Here is a 20,556-nt window from a genome sequence, read left to right as displayed (position 1 = left end):
TTTTTCAATAGTTGCTCAGGTGGACTTTACCTCCACACCTTCCCTGCCTCAAATTGCATTCCACGTGCCTTTAAGTCAATCTTACCTTTCACTTCGTAACTCTATTCGGATCCATCTTTCAGATTTAAATCATTTTCATTGACCTCGGTCATGTACTTGATCTTGCAGCTATTAGCAAATTTAGAGAATTAGTTTCACACCTCGATTTTATAAAATATAACACATACCTCATTTTTAAGCCTTTTTTCGTTTAACTTAAAGTTATTAAAACATGATTTTATTGCGTCTATATATATATATAGCCTGCTAGTATGCGTGTTTAGATAGCGTTTGGTTTGTTGTTGGACTTGAGATCGGAATTGGAATTGAAATTGAAATTTACCGAAATAAAAAATGGAATGCCAGGTCCTCTCTTATATTTGGTTCAACATAGAATCGGAATCGAAATTAAAATTGTATTATAATGTTTAGTGTATGTAGGCATAGGAATCGGAAATGAGTATAGTTAGTGTAAAAAAATTATTCAATTAATTTCATATGAAATGATTTTGTTGGTTTTGTTGTTTGGGATGATTTTGCTTGTTGTTTTGTAAATCTCTTGTAACATGTTTGTAATCACGTTTTTCCTCCGCTATAAGTGAAGGCTATTACTAAAGTTGGGGCTTTTATTTTAAAATAAATAAAATTATTATGCAATATTATTTAATTAAGCTATATAATGAATTATTTTTTACAATAAACTCATTTTAATAATTATGTATTGGAGCATACTTTGTCTATTATTATTATTATTATTATTATTATTTTATTTTATTTTATTTTAACAATATTATTATTTATGTCATATAATATTTTTATATATAATGTAACTATTAATAATAATCGTTAAAATATTTTAAATTATAATATACAATATATTATTATATATTTATATTTGATGATGTCATAATATAAATATTATTTTTTTTATATTTATGTAATATATATTATTTTAATTATATATTATATATTTATATTATTTTTATATTTATATAATATATATTTTATTATTTTGTATATGATGTTACATTATAATATATATGTGTCGACGTACATTCAATATACAATAGTATTATATTTTTTTTCTATACTATATCAATATTAGATTTTATTATTATATATTTATAATTGATGATAATAATAATTATTTTATTTTTATTGTATTTTACTTTTCCTTATATTAATTTTCACGAATCAGAATTTCATTCCAAAATAAAAATCAGGAATTAAAGTATAAGTAAAAGGGAGAATCTATGGGAATTGGAATAAGATTAACATAAAATAAACATTAGAAATGGAAATCAATCATTCTGATTTCGATTTATTGATTCCAAATTACCAAACATAACATTTCAAAGCTCATGCAATCCGACTCCATGAACCCATTTCCTTTTTAAAAATATCTCATGAACCCACTCTCCCTCCCTCTAGAAATATTCAATTGCTTCATTGCATTCCACTCCATGCAAACCCTACCCTCACCCTTCTTCCCTACATTCTCTGTTTTGCAGCACACCAAGATTTTAACGTTTTATTTTCTGCTCATGGGTGAATCCAATCTAACATCAATTTTTATCAATGGACCATGATTCTGACGTATTTTCTACCCCTGCTTTTTTCTTTCTTGATAGATTTCATGTATTTCACTGTCTTTGTTTTTTGATAGGCAGACTTACGTTCTTAAGATGAATATGAACTGTTGTAAACATTGTCCGAAGAAAGTGAGGAAGCTGTTGTTCGGAGTGGATGGTATTTTTCATTGTCTCTGTTTTGTTGTAGTATATATTTCACTGTCTCTGTTTTGTAGTAGTATATATTTCATTGTCTCTGTGTTGTAGCTTAGTTGCACATGCATGTACTTGAAATCCTGCAACACTCTGAGTCAATTCGTTGAAGAATCTAATCTTGCTTTTGACAAGTAAAATATGAAGAATGTTATTGTTAAAAAAGTAAAACCAAACATACACTATTAGAACCTTTCTAAAGCCTTCTTGTTTGCGCTTGTATACCTCTAAACAGAGGCTAATTTTGAATAGTGAACCAACCCCAGCATGGATTTGTAGTAACTTTCATTTATTATAAAATAGTAATGTTGCTTGTTCGAATTCATGATGATCACACCTTGACAAAGTTCGAGTAGGGTTCGGCATTTTCTTGTTTGTCGCATCAATCCATTACATTTTATTAATGAAGCAAACAATTTTTTGAAAGTAACTAATTGTTGACTAACAATCAACTAATCTTTGGAAGTATGCTATGTTATTAAGGGTCATATGGAATTTGTTCACTTTCACAGGTTTGTTTAGGTGGGGCAAACACTGACCTCCCTCTTTTTCAAAAAGATACGGACTCGAGATTTTAAAAATTCTAGGACCCCTTCTTAAGATTTAGTAAAAAGATGTGAATGTGATGACCCAAAAATATATATACGATTTAAGTATAATAATAATAATAATAATAAAATAATAATAAAAACGATCATTAAGTTAATATCAATATAGAAGTGTTTTTCTGTAAGATTCTTGATTTCATTTTTAATGCGTAAGAAAGACCTTCTCTTCATGAGTGATCAGAGACCATTGCGTTTCAATCGCTTCCTGAAGGTCGGCCTGATTAAATTGGAATTTCATACGATAAACAGGACAAACACTGTTTGTACACGTAAATAAGTACATATATATCGACTAACATAATTTGTAGAAATATATAATAATAATAATAATAATAATAATAATAATAATAGTAATAGTATAGGTATCATATGCGGGACCCACATGAGTCTCGAAGTCATGCGGGGTCCATATGAGTCCCAAAACTATGTAGGGCCCATAAAATCATATGAGAACTATTAGAATTACATAGGACTCACCTGAGTCTTGAAGTTATGTGGGGCCCACAATACCATGTGGGACCCACATGAATTTTAGAAATTCGAACTTAATTCTTTTTTATAAAAAAAATATACTAAAATATAGCTTAAAAATAATAATAATAATAATAATAATAATAATGATTTTAAATAATAAACAATTAATTAATTAATTAATTAAAAATTAATTAAATAGGAGTGTCGGCAAACACTCTCATTTCTCCCACATGATCCTCATTCTCATCTCATACCTAACCTATACCTAACCCATCCATGCCCATTTCTTAATTTTAAAAAATTATAATTTGACCCGTTTTCCCCACAGTTTTACAAATTTTATTTTTTTTCTCCAAAATTTTCCTATGAATAATAAGTTTTCAACCTTTATTTTTTACAAAAAAATTTCAAAGGAAGAGAAGGATTAGTGAGTGAAAGAATTAGTGGTGAGGGGAGAATTTTTATTATAATTAAAATTTTCACTCATCCACTCTTTCTGATCTCATTTTTTTAGAGATATTCGTTATGATCATAGGACAAGATTAAGTAAAAGGTAAGTAAATTTGATTATGTTAGATTTTTATGTAAAATTTATATCCGAGTTTATTTGTAAGTAAATTTTGATTATGTTAGTTATTTTCATAAAATTCTCTCGAGTTTATTTTTACGTATATTTAATTATACCAATTTTACCTTTAATATACTTGCGTTTATTTTTTAGTTAAGAAATGTTCTAAACCCCTCTGGTATTTTACAGCATTAATTTTTATTCAAGAAAATATTTTTAACATGAAAATTATGTGACATGAGTTTATTTTTACGTTACATATTTCGCGAAAATATGAGTAAAAATGACATAAGTTGATTTTGCGTATTTCATAAAAATATAAGTTAAAATGAAATTTTTATGATATTATTTAATTATATAAATTCTATAATAAAATATTTTCAAAACCCCTTACAGCACAGACGATACAAAAAATTACAAATTTTTGGTACCGTAACTTAAAATTTAAATGGATCAGAGTGCACCTACACTATTTACAGAGTGGTTTTATATGGTAGTGGATTTTTCCCATGTGCACACTTGGGTCGGACCATGATTTAATAGGGAAAATCTCATTTAGATGATATTATTGATTTTGTTTGGTCGGCCAACCAACTAAGTCTAGTTTTCAGACCGCATAACCCAGTCATGGGGGTAAACATTAAACATGACTTATGATTAACAGGCTTAAGGGTGGTTTTTACAATACGTGTATATACATATATAATTACGTATACAAAACTATTGATGAATTGAAGGAAAAGTATATGTTTATGTGAATGTGAGCATTTTTGTGCCCAAATGATGATTTAAAAGTTTAAAAGTTCAATTTAATAGTTATAGTATATAATTATAAAATTTTACTACTATAGATGATAGTAAAAGTTTTATACACAAAATTTTAAATTTACATTTATTTTAAAATAGTTTTGAAGTTATAGTATTAAATATTATTTTATAAAATTAAAATATTATGAAAGCTCATTTTGGATCACACACTAATAATAATCTTATTTACTTACTGAGCGTCGTCTCACCCCAATCGTTATTTTACATTTCAAGTAATTTTAAAGAGTATACCAGAAATATAACGTAACAAGTGCATGGGCAAAAGTAGAAAGAACATAGCAGAATAAAAATTTAGCATAATACAGTTTAGAATATATTTGTGAATTTTAGAATTTTAGGAATTTACATTTTAATAGTTGAGACATATATTTGTAATAAAACTAATTAGTGCTCTGGTAATAAAAATAATTCAGATTTCTTTGCATCCGCTGAAAAATTTTTATGTAGGAACCACTCAGGTTTGGGTCCTTACAGTGTTCTCTCCTAAAGTTTCAAAAATCTCAAGACCTCTCCCGACATTTGATTTTTGAGACACTTTTATGTTGTGCAGAAGCCCCCAAAATGCAAAAGGAAAAATCATACACACAAGAACACACTGATTTATGTGTTTCGACAATTTGCCTACGCCCACGAGAGGTAGCACACTTTTACTGAATTTGGAGAAATTTACAAACACTCAGAATTTCTCTCTCCAGATCCTCACATATACAAAAGCTATACAAGCTTTGGGATGACAAATGTGGGATGATTGTTTTTTTTTACAAGTGAGGAGTGCATGAGTTTATATAGGAAGAGTTCAGCTACTATTCCACCTACCCAACTCACCATTGATGGCCAATTGTCGTGGAAGACTAGCCCACCTTCAAGGACTTTCATGGCAGCCCATGTGCAGAACATGGGAGCCTCCATTTTGGACTAAGTGAGCCACCATTCCAACAATTTCCACCTTGGCGCGCTTCCTCCATAATGATTGTAACGCCCCGAACCCTTAAACCCGGGTCCGGTGCGTTATTCCTGATAAAATCTCTAATAATCCATAATCCATAATATATGTAGCGGAAAATATAATCATAATCTCCCTATAACATAATACCAGAGTTTACTAATTCTAACTACCAACCATAATAAATTAATCATCCACCTGTATTCAAATATATACATATCTCTGAAACATTATCCACAAATACCAGTATGTTTCACAACTATCCTTTCATATCTGACTTAAAACATAAAGGCATAAAACATAAAATATACATATCAAAATTAACATAAAATATACCATTTTTCTTATATCTTCTAAAAATGTTGTAAAATCTCGAGCTCTCAAAACTCGATCATAAGAAATCCTGAAAAAAATGAATTCATATTCGAATGAGACACATCTCAGTAAGGGAAGAAACAATATATTAAACTCAGCGTGTGGTCATCATGAGGTTATACATATCATTTTATAATATTTGCAAATCATTATCATAATTTCCTGAAACCATTTTCTGATCCTAATAAAAAACATACAAATGTTTAACCCACGAGATTACCCAAGGATAGGAGTGATTACCCGCCCATACAAGTAGCACCCCTCTGCTCTGATACTTAAGTAACCCTAAGGTCACAATTAAAACATACCAGAGTACTCACCTTACTCAGTAAGCCCTCAAGTGTTAAATTGATCTCGTACTCACGCATTCAACAATAGTTTACCAGCAAAAGCCCTAAGGATAGGGAATTCTATCCGCCCATACAAGTAGGTTCCCTCTACCCTAGCGCATTATGCAGCTACTGCCACATCTGAAGCTACTAGTGCACTCGTCTTACTCAGTAAGCCCTCAGGCGAAAGGTACGTCTTGCCCAATCGTAACATGTTTTATGTACATACATACTTCTAATATCATAATACATCATTCTTTCTATCATTATTTAATCATACACATCTGTTTATATTTATGGCTTAGCATTGCATTACATTTCACTTTAAGTGACTTTTTCCCATTTTACATTGTTCACATTGCACATTTCATTTCCATTTTATTCATTTTCCTTTTCATTTCATTTCATACCCAGCATCTTTTAGTTGTTATACATTTACCCAGCCACTTTCAGCGGTTTCACATTTACCTAGCCACTTTCAGTTATGACACATTTACCCAGCCACTTTTAGCTGTTTTACCCAACATCTTTCAGCTGTTTACCCAGCATTTTTTAGCTGTTTACATGGTTGCATTAACACACACAGGCAATATTGTCCATATCATATTTTATTTTCATGGTTTTACTTACTTAGCCTGTATCTCATACATTTAACATATATTTGCACAGATTCTCATGCCACACAATTTAATAGTAAAATTCATACACTGTTTGTAAAATAAGTCAACCAATATTTAATGTTTATATACTAAAAATACCTTTTATGTCTTACATAAATATTCTGAAAATATTTTTCTACTTTTATTAGTTCATTTTCACACATACATATCTAATAAACAGCCCTAAACTCGAAGGAAATATAATTTAAATGGCTGGCATTTTACCCATATTGAAACATATACACGTACATATAACACAATTTATTTTTTCATTAAATTCATAAAAATTCTGATTTAATATATATTTTTTCCCTTACCTGATTTCTTGAACTACGCCAACAAGGACTCCGAAAAATACCTGCGGCGCTCACCCAGGCCCTGAAATTAAATTCCTAGTTCCAATAAATTATTCATGAATAAAATATTAATTTAATACTTCCTAGGGCCATAATTCTTAAATAAATAATAATATCCTTAAATTTAGTCAAATTGCTAAATTTAGTCAAATTGCCAAAATTTTCAAATCTCACTCTCGCTTTGAAGTAAAACCTAGAAAACACCAATTGAAAAATTACCTACGTCAAAATGACGATAACGACGACTAGGACCCCGTGGTAGTGTCTGTTCGTCGATTTAACCACATATTAACGGTGAAATTGAGAAAATGAGAAAAAATTACCTTTCCCTAGGAGTAGTACCTAAGCCATTCCCATGAAAAATCTGTTCTAGTAAAAATGTCGGCAGTGGAATCAAAAATCCAACGATACCTTCCGTTTCCCGATCCGTCGCAAACTTGCTGAGTAATTAAGAGAATGAGAGAGACGGAGACGAACACGCAAGAAATTTTTCAGAGGAGGGGGGGGCGTGCTGCGTGCTTCTGTTCTTCTTCTTCCTTCTTCTTTCTTCTTCTTTACTTTTGAACTTTACAAATATATATATATATATATATATATATATATATCTTATTTCATTTAGTTTTTAGTTTTTTTTTTCAATGTAATAACGTTTAATTTAATTACTAATTATTTAATTATTTAATTTATCTTAATTTAATTTAATTTCTTTATTTTTAATTTTTTTTCTTTTTCCCGCACCATTCCTTTTATTTATTTATTTGTTATTTTATTTATTATTTTTTTCCAAATTATTTTAATCTTTTTAAATTTCCGGGTCTTTACATTCTCCCCTCCTTAAAAAATTTCGTCCTCGAAATTTGTTACCCGGTCTTTCATTCCATAATTCTACGATTTACTATACCTCATACCATTCAATAAATATGTCTCCCAAATAAATTTTTACATCATCAATAATTAAATAAAATCATCATCATCTTTAACATAAATTCATAGGTGCTCTCTTGACTTTATCTGCCTCATCCAGGACCATCGTATAACCACGTGCTCGTCCACCTCTGCCTAGTGGTATCTACTAATTTCTCTCGATACCATAACCTCTAAAATCAACAAACTTCACCATCGAGTTCAAATCCCAAGTTCGAATTTCTCTGCTCAAAAACATCACCATCGATGGATTTGTCATGATTTTCTGAAACTAGCTACTTTTTCAGAAAAACACAGAAGACCATCAAGGGATTTCTACCCCCAAGCTTACAAAACACAACTCAAAATTCCTAACGATATCTTAATCTACCCATCTCTATCCTTATCGCAACAAAATCCTATACTCTAGTATAAATCATTACTAACCTAATACTCTAATATTTCCTTATCCAGACGATGTGAAATTAATCACACTTCCGGCTAGACATTGCTCTGATACCATCTGTAACACCCCGAACCCTTAAACCCGGGTCCGGTGCGTTATACCTGATAAAATTCCTAATAATCCATAATATATAATATATGTAGCGGAAAATATAACCATAATCTCCATATAACATAATACCAGAGTTTACTAATTCTAACTACCAACCATAATAAATTAATCATCCACCTGTATTCAAATATATACATGTCTCTAAAACATTATCTACAAATACCAGTATGTTTCACAACTATCCTTTCATATCTGACTTAAAACATAAAGGCATAAAACATAAAATATACATATCAAAATTAACATAAAAATATACCATTTTTCTTATATCTTCTAAAAATGTTGTAAAATCTCGAACTCTCAAAGCTCGATCTTGAGAAATCCTAAAAAAAATGAATTCATATTCGGGTGAGACACATCTCAGTAAGGGACAAAACAGTATATTAAACTCAGCGTGTGATCATCATGAAATTATACATATCATTTTATAATATTTGCAAATCATTATCATAATTTCTTGAAACCATTTTCTGATCCTAATAAAAAACATACAAATGTTTAACCCACGAGATTACCCAAGGATAGGAGTGATTATCCGCCCATACAAGTAGCACCCCTCTGCTCTGATACTTAGGTAACCCTAAGGTCACAATTAAAACATACCAGAGCACTCACCCTACTCAGTAAGCCCTTAAGTGTTAAATTGATCTCGTACTCACGCATTCAACAATAGTTTACCGACAAAGGCCCTAAGGATAGGGAATTTTATCCGTCCATACAAATAAGTTCCCTCTGCCCTAGCGCGTTATGCAGCTACTGCCACATCTGAAGCTACTAGTGCACTTGCTTTACTCAGCAAGCCCTCAGGCGAAAGGTACGCCTTGCCCAATCGTAACATGTTCTATGTACATACATACTTCTAATATCATAATACATCATTCTTTCTATCATTATTTAATCATACACATCTGTTTATATTCATGGGTTAGCATTACATTGCATTTCACTTTAAGTGACTGTTTTCCATTTTACATTGTTCACATTGCACATTTCATTTCCATTTCATTCATTTCCCTTTTCATTTCATTTAATTTCATACCCAGCATCTTTCAGTTGTTTTACCCAACATCTTTCAGCTGTTATACATTTACCCAGCCACTTTCAGCTGTTTCACATTTACCCAGCCACTTTTAGCTGTGACACATTTACCCAGCCACTTTTAGCTGTGACACATTTACCCAGCCACTTTTAGCTGTTTTACCCAACATCTTTCAGATGTTTATCCAGTATTTTTTAGGTGTTTACATGGTTGCATTAACACACACAGGCAACATTGTTCATATCATATTTTATTTTCATGGTTTTACTTACTTAGCTTGCATCTCATACATTTAACATATATTTGCACAGATTCTCATGCCACATAATTTAATAGTAAAATTCATACACTGCTTGTAAAATAAGTCAACCAATATTTAATGTTTATATACTAAAAATACCTTTCATGTCTTAAATAAATATTCTGAAAATATTTTTCCACTTTCATCAGTTCATTTTCACACATACATATCTAATAAACAGCCTCAAACTCGAAGGAAATATAATTTAAATGGCTGGCATTTTACCAATACTGAAACATATATATGTACATATAACACAATTTATTTTTTCATTAAATTCATAAAAATTCTGATTTAATATATATTTTTCCTCTTACTTGGTTTCTTGAATTACGCCAACAGGGACTCCGAAAAATACCTGCGGCGCTCACCCAGGCCCTGAAATTAAATTCCTAGTTCCAATAAATTATTCATGAATAAAATATTAATTTAATACTTCCTAGGGCCATAATTCCTAAATAAATAATAATATCCTTAAATTTAACCAAATTGTCAAATTTCCCAAATCCCACTCTCGCTTTGGAGTAGGGCCTAGAAAACCCCAATTGAAAAATTACCTACGTCAAAATGACGATAACGACGACTAGGACCCCGAGTGGTGTCCGTTCGTCGATTTAACTTCATATTAACGGTGAAATTGAGAAAATGGGGAAAAATTACCTTTTCCCAGGAACAGTACCTAAGCTGTTCCCATGAAAAATTTGTTCCAGTAGAAATGTCGACAGCGGAACCAGGAATCCAACGGCACCTTCTGTTTCTCGATCCCTCCCAAACTCACTGAGTAATTAAGAGAAGGAGAAAGACGGAGACAAACACGCAGGAAATTTTTCAGAAGGGGGGGGGGGGCGTGCTGCCTGCTTCTGTTCTTCTTCTTCCTTCTTCTTTCTTCTTCTTCTTTCTTCTTCTTTACTTTTTAACTTTACAGATATATATATTTTATATATATATATATATATATATATATATATATATACATATATCTTATTTCATTTAGTTTTTAGTTTTTTTTTCCAATGTAATAACATTTAATTTAATTACTAATTATTTAATTTATCTTAATTTAATTTAATTTCTTTATTTTTAATTTTTTTTCTTTTTCCCGCACCATTCCTTTTATTTATTTATCTGTTATTTTATTTATTATTTTTTTTCAAATTATTTTAATCCTTTTAAATTTTCAGGTCTTTACAATGATGTTGCCTCTATTTGCGCCCTTAGGTGCTAGTTACTCGGGAAATGTTAACCAAGTCCAAACAGTGTTGGAACTTGATCCCTGCAACCACCTTTGTCCACATATTTGCAGGATTGTCTGCAGTCCCGATCTTCTAGAGTAGAATGTCCCCTTCTTCTATTATTCCGCAAAAAAAGTGATACCGAACATCGATATGTTTGGTGCGACCATGATGGGCTTGATTCTTTGCGAGACACATGGCATTTTGACTATCACAGAAAATCTTAATATTTTTTTGACGGATGCCTAAGTCTCTGACCAAATTATGAACCCAAATGCCTTCCTTAAATGCTTCTGTGATTGACATATACTCTGCCTCCGTAGTGGACAAAGCAAATGTTGATTGTAGCGTTGATCTCCAACTCACTGGTCCTCCTGCCATGGTAAAAACATAATCAGTTGTTGATCGATGCTTATCTAGATCACCAGCATAATTTGAATCGACGTATCCGACTAGATGATTAACAATCATCTCGTCTTTCTGAAATTTGAGACCAATATCTACAGTTCCCTGTATGTACCTTAAAATCCACCTTTCTACTTGCCAATGTCCTTTACCAGGGTTGTGCATGTATCGGCTCACCATGTTGACATCATAAAAGATGTCACGTCTTGTACACACCATTGCATACATCATAGCTCCAACTGCATTTGCATATGGAACACAATCCATTTGTCTCCTCTCAACATCTGTACTAGGAGACATAGATGCACTCAATTTGAAATGTGAGGCCAATGGAGTACTTACAGGTTTAGTCTTGTCATCAATACCAAACCTCTGGAGTATGTTCTTCAGATACTGAGTCTGTGTTAAACAAACTGTGCTCTTCAATTTGTCTCTTTTGATCTCCATTCCTAGAATCTTCTTGGCCTCTCCAAGATCCTTCATCTCGAACTCTGAGCTCAACTGAGCCTTCAGCCTGTCCATCTCCACCTTGCTTTTAGATGCAATTAGCATATCATTAACATATAAGAGCAAATAGACAAATGTACCATCTTGGAGCTTCTTCAAGTAGACATAGTGATCAAACTGACTGCATGTGTACCATTGTTGCTTCATGAAGCTGTCAAACGGCTTGTACCACTGCCTCGGCAACTACTTCAAACCATAGAGTAACTTGCTTAACTTGCAAGCCCAATTTTCATGACCAGGAACTTTGAATCCTTCAGGTTAAGTCATGTAGATCTCCTCATCCAAAGTTCCATGAAGGAATGCAGTTTTGACATCAAGTTGAGCTAGCTCGAGGTCAAACTATGCAACCAAAGCAAGTAATATTCGTATAGACGAATGCTTAACAACAAGTGAAAAAACCTCATTGTAATATATACCTTCCTTTTGAGCATAGCCTTTTTCTACCAGTCTAGCTTTGTATCTGATACTGTCTTTGCTACGAGCACCTTCCTTCTTGGCATAGACCCATTTGCAACCGATCATCTTCTTACCTTTCGAAAGTGGAACTAGCTTCCAAGTCTGATTCTGATGGAGCGATTGCATTTCTTCATCCATTGCCATCTTCCACATGTCTTTTTCCATACTATGCTCAGCTTCTTTGTATTCGTATGGAATGTCATCTTTAGTAATTGGAAGAGTGTATGCTACCATGTCAGTGTATCGAGTAAGTTTTCGAATATTTCTCTCTGGTCTACCGGTGGCAATAGATTCTGGTTGTCGTCTGATCTCTGGTGTTGATGCAAGTTTCGGTTCCTCCACCTCACCACAACTTTTGTTCTAATCATGTAATTCATCTTTATGATGATTGGTTGTTTGCTCTAAATTTGTAGAAATCTCAAATTCCACCTGCTTATAAGAATTTGGATTCTGATTCTCTTTCTCCGGTGTTGTCTGTTTCAACATCACACACTCATCAAAGATAACGTCTCAACTTAAGACAATCTTCTTTGACTCAAGATTCCATAGACGGAATGCCTTAACTCCTTGACTAAAGCCCATAAAAATAGCTTTCTTGGCTCTAGGGTCCGACTTTGATTCCTTTACATGAAAGTATGCAGGACACCCAAATATATGTAGAGAATCATAATCAGAAATAGTTTGTCTAGACCATACCTCCTTGGGAGTTTTTCCATCTAGTGCTGAAACTAGCAGTTTGTTGATGATATAAAAGGCATTATCCCTTCGTTCTGACATATTTTTTGAAATAGATCTGACTTGTTTCTCCTCCATTATCAAATCTGAGCCTCTTGATTTTCCTTCCTGTTTAAGTTTCGATCATTTTCTTCCAATTAAGGAAGATATCCAAAACTTCATCCTTGTGCTTCATAGTATACACCCAGACATATCTTGAGAAATCATCTATAAATGTAATAAACCAACGTTTACCTCCTAACGAAGCCATCTGAGAAGGTCCCCAAATGTCAGTGTACACATAATCCAGTGTTCCCTTGATACGATGGATGGCGGTGCCGAACTTGACTCGTGTTTGCTTGCCCAAAACACAGTGCTCACAAAAGTCAAGTTTCCCACTCTTAGCACCCTTCAGTAAACCTTTATTCACCAAGCTCAACAAAACCTTCTCACCAGCATGCCCTAAGCGCATATGCCTGAGCCATGAGGTATCAAAATTTTCTTCGGTACTGGTGGAGATGGATGCTCTCTCAGAGACTGTGTGAGCTTCAAGATAATACAAATTTCGTTCACAAGTACCTCTCATGGCTAAGAATGCACCTCGTACAACCTTCAAAACTCCACCTTCCATGGTTGTCTTATAACCATTAGATTCTAGAACCCCTAAAGATATCAGATTCTTCCTTAGATCAGGATCTAAACTCTTTAAGTTGTCTGATGTACCATCATGCATCTTTAATCGTACTGATCCAATGCCTCTTGTACGACAAGCATTGTCGTTACCCATAAGGACAACTCCTCCATTGATCTCCTCGAAGCTTGAGAACCACTAACGATTTAGACACATGTGGTAAGAGCATCCGGAATCCATAATCCATCTTTTAGATGAATTGTTTGAAGATAAGACAGTGAACGCCGAGTCTTCTTTATCTTCAGTATTTTGTACCATGTTCGCATTAGGCTTGTCTTTATTTGGACAATTCTTCTTCCAGTGCCCTTTCTGATGACAATAGGCACATTCAACCTTCACAAGACATCTCCGAGATGGTTTTCCTCTTGACTTCGAGCAAGATCTACCTCGCTAGCTAGATTTGACTGGTTTTTGTTGTTCATCCGATCTCTCGATGTTGTTAGTGCTTTTGGTGTGGTATCTCTATGATCATGTTGATCCTTCTTCTAATACTCATTATTTACGAAAGCATTAGAAACATCTATGAATTTAACCTCATCTTTACCGTATAACAGAGTTGTGGTTAAATGATCATAGATTTCAGGTAGAGGATTTAACAACAAAAGTGTCATATCTTCATCTTTAATTTCAACCTCCAAATTTTGTAAATCCGCAAGAATCTTGTTGAAATTATCCAGATGTTCAATCATAGGCGTACCTTTTTTGTACTGGAAATGGAAAAGCTTCTTCTTCTGGTAGAATCTATTCTCTACGCTTTTCATCATGTACTTGTCATCCAATTTCTTCCACAAACTTGTTGCCAAAGTCTCCTCTAGTACTTCTGCTCTTTTGCTAAGCATAGTCGGATTGTGCCGCAAGCTTTCCGGTTGATGAAGTTCCAATCTTCAGTCGACATGTCCTTGGGTTTGGATTCCAAGGCTATATGATCAGATCCCTCCCGAAATAAAATATCCAAAACTTCACATTGCCACATGCCAAAGTTATTGGTGCTATCAAATTTCTCCACCTCGAACTTGGCATTGGACAACATGGTTCTTCTCATTGAACCACTTGTGGTTGTTTCCTCTACAACCTCCTCAATCTTCTTGGTTGGTTGGTCGTCAGCCATTAGGAATTACCACAAATAGAGTTTTTCCAATCTTTAAGGTTTGAAATGGAAAACACAGAGCCCGCAGATGATTTTGGAATGGTCCAATTAGCTAGGAACCATTCTAACTTTGAAAAATTAGATCAATTTGACCCAAAATTGAATTTGGGTCGGATAGGAGGGCCGGATCTGGGGTCGGGTCTCTAGTCGGGTCGGGTTGGATCCAGGTAGGTCCACAGGTCAGGTCGAATTCGAGTTGGGTCTCCGGGTTGGTCCCAATTTGGGTCGGGTCACAGAGTTGGATTGGGTCAAGTCAGACGAGTCGAACTTCTCCTTCAACCTTCAACCTTCTGCAACATTCTGTATTTATGCAAAATATGGTAAACTTTCAAGATGAAGGTTTGACCAAACTTTGACGACAATTTTCTGATGAGTCTGACGTTCGTTTGCTGCACCGTTTGTTGTGTTGGACTCCTGGCGATGAGAGCTACCTCCTAGTGTGATCAGAAATCGATTTAGACCACTTCAAATTCTGGGTGGTATTATCAAACCATGGCTCTGATACCAATTAGTTGTGCAGAAGCCCCCAAAATTCAAAAGGAAAGATCATACACACAAGAACACATAGATTTACGCGGTTCGGCAATTTGCCTATGTCCACGAGAGGCAGCACACTTTTACTGAATTTGGAGAAATTTACAAACACTCGGAATTTCTCTTTCCGGATCCTCACATATATAAAAGCTATACAAGCTTTGGGATGATAGATGTGGGATGATTGTTTTTTTTTTTTTTTTTACAAGTGAGGAGTGCATGGGTTTATATAGGAAGAGTTCAGCTACTATTCCACCTACCCAGCTCACCATTGATGACCAGTTTCCATGGAAGACCGACCCACCTTCAAGGACTTTCATGGCAGCCCATGTGCAGAACATGGGAGGAGCCTCCATTTTGGACTAAGTGAGCCACCATTCCAACATTTTATCCCTCCTTAAGCTTGTCTTTTTGTCGAATATCAGTGGAGATCTATCTTTTTGGCAGTAGGTCTAGAATTTTTGAAACTTCATGGGTGGCATACATCTTTTTTCTCAAACGTCAAATAGATTCATAAGATTTTTGAAACCTCAAAGGTTGATGTCTTTTCGCCAGACTTGAGGTCCTTGCGCAAGGATGACACGGACAAATCGAGAAATGGTCCAAATTTTTTTCACTTCTCCCGCTTTTTCCGTATCCGCTTGCGGCTCTTATGTATTTTGTTTTTTTTTTTCCCTTCTTCATCAACTACTTCTGTCGTTTCAATGCTCTTCAGGATTGCCCAATTCTACACATGGAATAAGAATCTTCAGATCTCTTTCACCAGGCGGTGTTAGGTAGTCTTGGGTTTTCTCAACCCCAAAAGCTAGCTCATGGGGTGAGGTTTTCCCTCACTCTTAATAACTAACTACTAGTCCCTTCCACAAGCAAATAACTCCAACAACTTCTTGAATATCATATATTTTTTAGATTTAATGGGTGTTCTTCTAATGCGGGTGTAACAATTCCAAAAAAAACTTGAACTTATGGGCTGCATGTTTGTTTGATGCAACTATTAAGAGGGCTGCTTTTTCTCTATAGCTTAGTAGCTTGAACAATTTGCATCTAACGTGTTTGATGAAATGCTTGTGAGAGCTCTTTAATATGTATGGTGTTTAAAAATGACCCGCGGGGGGTGGGGTTGAAGCAAGTTGTGTGGATTTTTTGTTGCTTTTTGTTTTTTTTTTTACCCCTTATTCGAGAATTATTGTATTGGAATTCATATACGACGAAGTTGAAATCTCTATGTACCATGGAAAGGGAACAGATTGATCGATCCCCATACTGATACTTGCCAGCTTTGATTATCAAACAAAGAAGTTGGCACCTCACTGTCTGCTACATTTTGCTGGCTTTCTTTTCCGGTGGTTCTTTCACTTCTTTGGCCATCTCCCTTATCATCTTCCCAGCCTTTCCTTATTCAATTCATACTTCTTTTTCTTTTGACAAGTAAGATATGAAGAATGTTATATACTATTAGTTAGAACCTTTCTAAAGGCTTTTTATTTGCACTTTCATTCCTCTAAACAGAGGCTAACTCTGAATAGTGAACCAATTCAGTTAACAAAAACACGGCCAAATACAGGATTTGCAATTGTATTTATTTGACAAAATGGGTAAATGCTTATTTATTATATTATTATTCATAGAAGTTGTAAATGGAAGACTTTTCATATTTGATTGGTGGTTTAATTTTTAAATAGAAGATTTTCTTAAAAAAATATTTTATTGCATTTTTATTGTTTTTAAAGATTTCAAATGATAAAATAATCTTGCAAGGTCTATAATAAAGGGTTAAAATTGTAAAAGCATGCTTATTTAGATGTTTAAAATAGTTCGAATTTTTCAGATTTAGTGGTTCATATTTGACCTAAATTTGGTTTAGCGATTTAAAACATGATTTAATGTTCAAAACTATGCACTTAATTTTTCCAAATGACACCTAAAAAATTTAAAATGACTTCAAAAAGATCATTTTTTTTAACTGTTACTTTTTGTTAATTGAAACAAGTCTTTCGTAATAATAATATTTTTAAAAAATATATCTATACAAAGGAATTGTCTAAAATATAGCTCTACGTAGATAAACAATGCAATTACAAAAAATAAAAATTTTAAAAATTTTAAAAATTTTAAAAATAAATAATTCCAATAATATTTTTAATTATGTTTTTAGGCATTTACTTCATAAAAATGTGGTTTTAATTGGATGGTGTGCTTTGTATGTGAGCAGGGGTTTATTCTGTTTCAGTATGTTATTCGTGGCTCTTATACTTATGATTTGATAAGCAAAGAGGTAAGAAAGAAGAACATGAAGGGGCAACAGAACAGCCTCGTCGACGAAGGTTAGTGATTGTTGACGAGGCAATAGCAGGGTCTCGTCGACGAAGGCTCTGAATCTCGTCGACGAGAAAATACCGAGAGCATGAAAGTTTCAGAACTCTGGGCTCGTCGATGAAGGCTCGTTCTCGGCGATGATGGGTCTTATTGGTCTCGTCAAGGAAGTCCTGTGTTCGTCGACGAGACGCACCTGGGCTGCAGCAGTTTGTTTGAATTTTTTGAATTTTGAGCGTTGGGTGGTTGGGCAAATGGAGGGAAACTTCCGAGGAAACTCTATATATGTTATTTGCGCATATTTTGAGAGATAGTGATCATTTGTGAAGTGAGTTGTGTACATTCTTATTTCCTTAGTGAAATTTGTGTGTCGTTACTTCCGTGGATGTAGGCTTTGCCGAACCATGTAAAATCTTGCGTTGATCTTGTTTTGGTTGTGTGTGTGGCTTTTACATTTACTTGTTTAATTCCGCCGTGCATCTTTCGTTATATGATTCATTATTTCAACAAATTGGCATCAGAGCGACTGTTGTTATGGCATCGGGATCGTCTTCTGCAAGATTTGACATCGTCAAATTTGATGGAATCAGAAATTTTGGTTTATGGCAGAGGAGAGTGAAGGATATTCTGGTGCAACAAGGAATGTTTAAGGCATTGCTTGATACTCAATCGGAAGGTATGGATGAGGCAACATGGGTAGATTTGAAAGCGAAGGCAGCGTCAACAATACGCTTGTGTTTAGCCGACAAAGTTCTCTATCAGGTGATGGAGGAAGATTCTCTAGCGACTATCTGGAGAAAGTTGGAAAGTCAATACATGTCTAAATCCCTCAATAACAAACTTTTTCTTAAGCAGGGTTTATATTGACTTAAGATGGTAGAAGAATCTAGTTTAGATCAACACATCAATGCATTTAATCAAATCATAAGTGATCTTATGAGAGTTGATGTGAAGTTTGATGAGGATGATAAGGCTTTGATGCTGTTAAATTCCTTGCCCTCAACTCATACCTGTGAAAATCTTGTGACCACTCTTACGTGGGGAAAAGAAACACTTGATTTGGAAGAGGTAACAAGTGTCTTGTCAAATTTTCATCAAAGATTGAAAATTTGTGATGAAGGAGAAGGCCTTGGTAAAAGGTAGTAATGAGTGAGGCAAAGGAAAATTTAAGAATAGGTCTAATCAAAAATCTCGAAATCAATCTAAGAAGAAAAAGGAAATCTTGTGTTATAAATGTGGTAAAAATGGGCATGTGAAGTCGGAGTGTCTAGATTGGAAGAAGGGAAATGCTAATAAGCATGAGGGGATTTCAAAATCTGTGAATGTTATTCAAGAAGAAGAATCAGCAGATGGTGATGTTCTATCAGTTTCAGAGGAGTCGGAAAATCTAACGGACTCTTGGATACTTAACTCGGCATGTTTTTATTGCATGACTCCGAATAAGGAGTGATTCAGCACTTACAGGTTAGTAAATTCTGGTTTAGTTCTTATGGGTAATGATGCTTCTTGTAAGATCGTTGGCATAGGAAATGTAAAGATAAAAATGTTTGATGATGTTGTAAGAACATTGTGTAATGTAAGACATATACCTGAATTGAGAAAGAGTTTAATATCTCTTGACACGTTTGATTGTAATGGTTTCAATTACAACTCCAAAGGTAAAGTCTTATCAGTATGGAAAGATAATATGACTGTAATGAAAGGGCAGAAATTGGATGGGAATATTTACATGTTGCAGGGAACTACCGTTGTAGATGGAGTAGCAACAGTGGATGCTGAATCAGATGAGACTGTCTTGTGGCATATGCGCCTTGGGCATATGGGAGAATATGGCATGAAGGAACTACACAAGAGGAAACTTTTAAAGGGTTTGAAGTCATGTCAGTTGGACTTTTGCAGGTTTTGTGTTCTTGGAAAATAGAATAGGGCAAAGTTCATTTCAGCTACTCACAAGACGAAAAGAATTCTTGACTATATACATTCAGATGTTTGGGGCCCAGTTAGAGTTGCATCAAATAGTGGACATGTGTATTATGTGAGTTTTATTGATGATTACTCGCGGAAGGTTTGGGTTTACTTAATGCGTCACAAATCTAGTACATTGCCAAGTTTAAGATTTGGAAGGCTGAAGTGGAAAACCTAACAGGGAGGAGAATCAAATATTTAAGGTCGGATAATGCGACCGAGTACGCTGATTCTCGGTTTATGCCATTTTGTGCGGAAGAGAGCATCAAAAGACATTTTACTATTCGTCGGACACCTCAACAAAATGGTGTGTCAGAACGGATGAACTGGACTCTTACTAATATGGCTCAGTGTCTCAAATTGAATGCAGGGCTACCGAAGAACTTCTGGGTCGAGGCAATTAGTATGGCTTGTTTTCTAGTAAACCAATCACCAAGGGCATCACTAAAGGATAGAGTGGCAGAAGAGGTTTGGATGGGAAATGTAGTAGACTACTCCGGATTGAAGCATTCGGGTGTCCAGCCTATGTCCACGTGTCTAGTGAGGAGAGGTCTAAGCTTGACCCAAAGTCTCGTTGTTGCATTTTCTTGGGATATCTAGAAGGTGTAAAGGGGTATAAGTTGAGGGACACAGTGGCAAACAAGGTGGTGATCAATAGAGATGTAGTCTTTGATGAAAAGGTTATGGTGAAACGTACTCAAGATTTTGATGATCAGAAACAGGAGCCAGAAATCTGGGGCAGTGATGAACATGTTATGCAGGTGGAGTTGAAAGCTCAGGGCAATGTAAATGATCATGGTCTCATGGTT

Source organism: Malania oleifera, chromosome 5, assembly GCF_029873635.1.
Source record: "Malania oleifera isolate guangnan ecotype guangnan chromosome 5, ASM2987363v1, whole genome shotgun sequence".
Lineage (NCBI taxonomy): Eukaryota > Viridiplantae > Streptophyta > Magnoliopsida > Santalales > Ximeniaceae > Malania > Malania oleifera.
The sequence above is the reverse complement of the archived record's forward strand: the minus strand, read 5'-3'. Positions refer to the sequence as shown.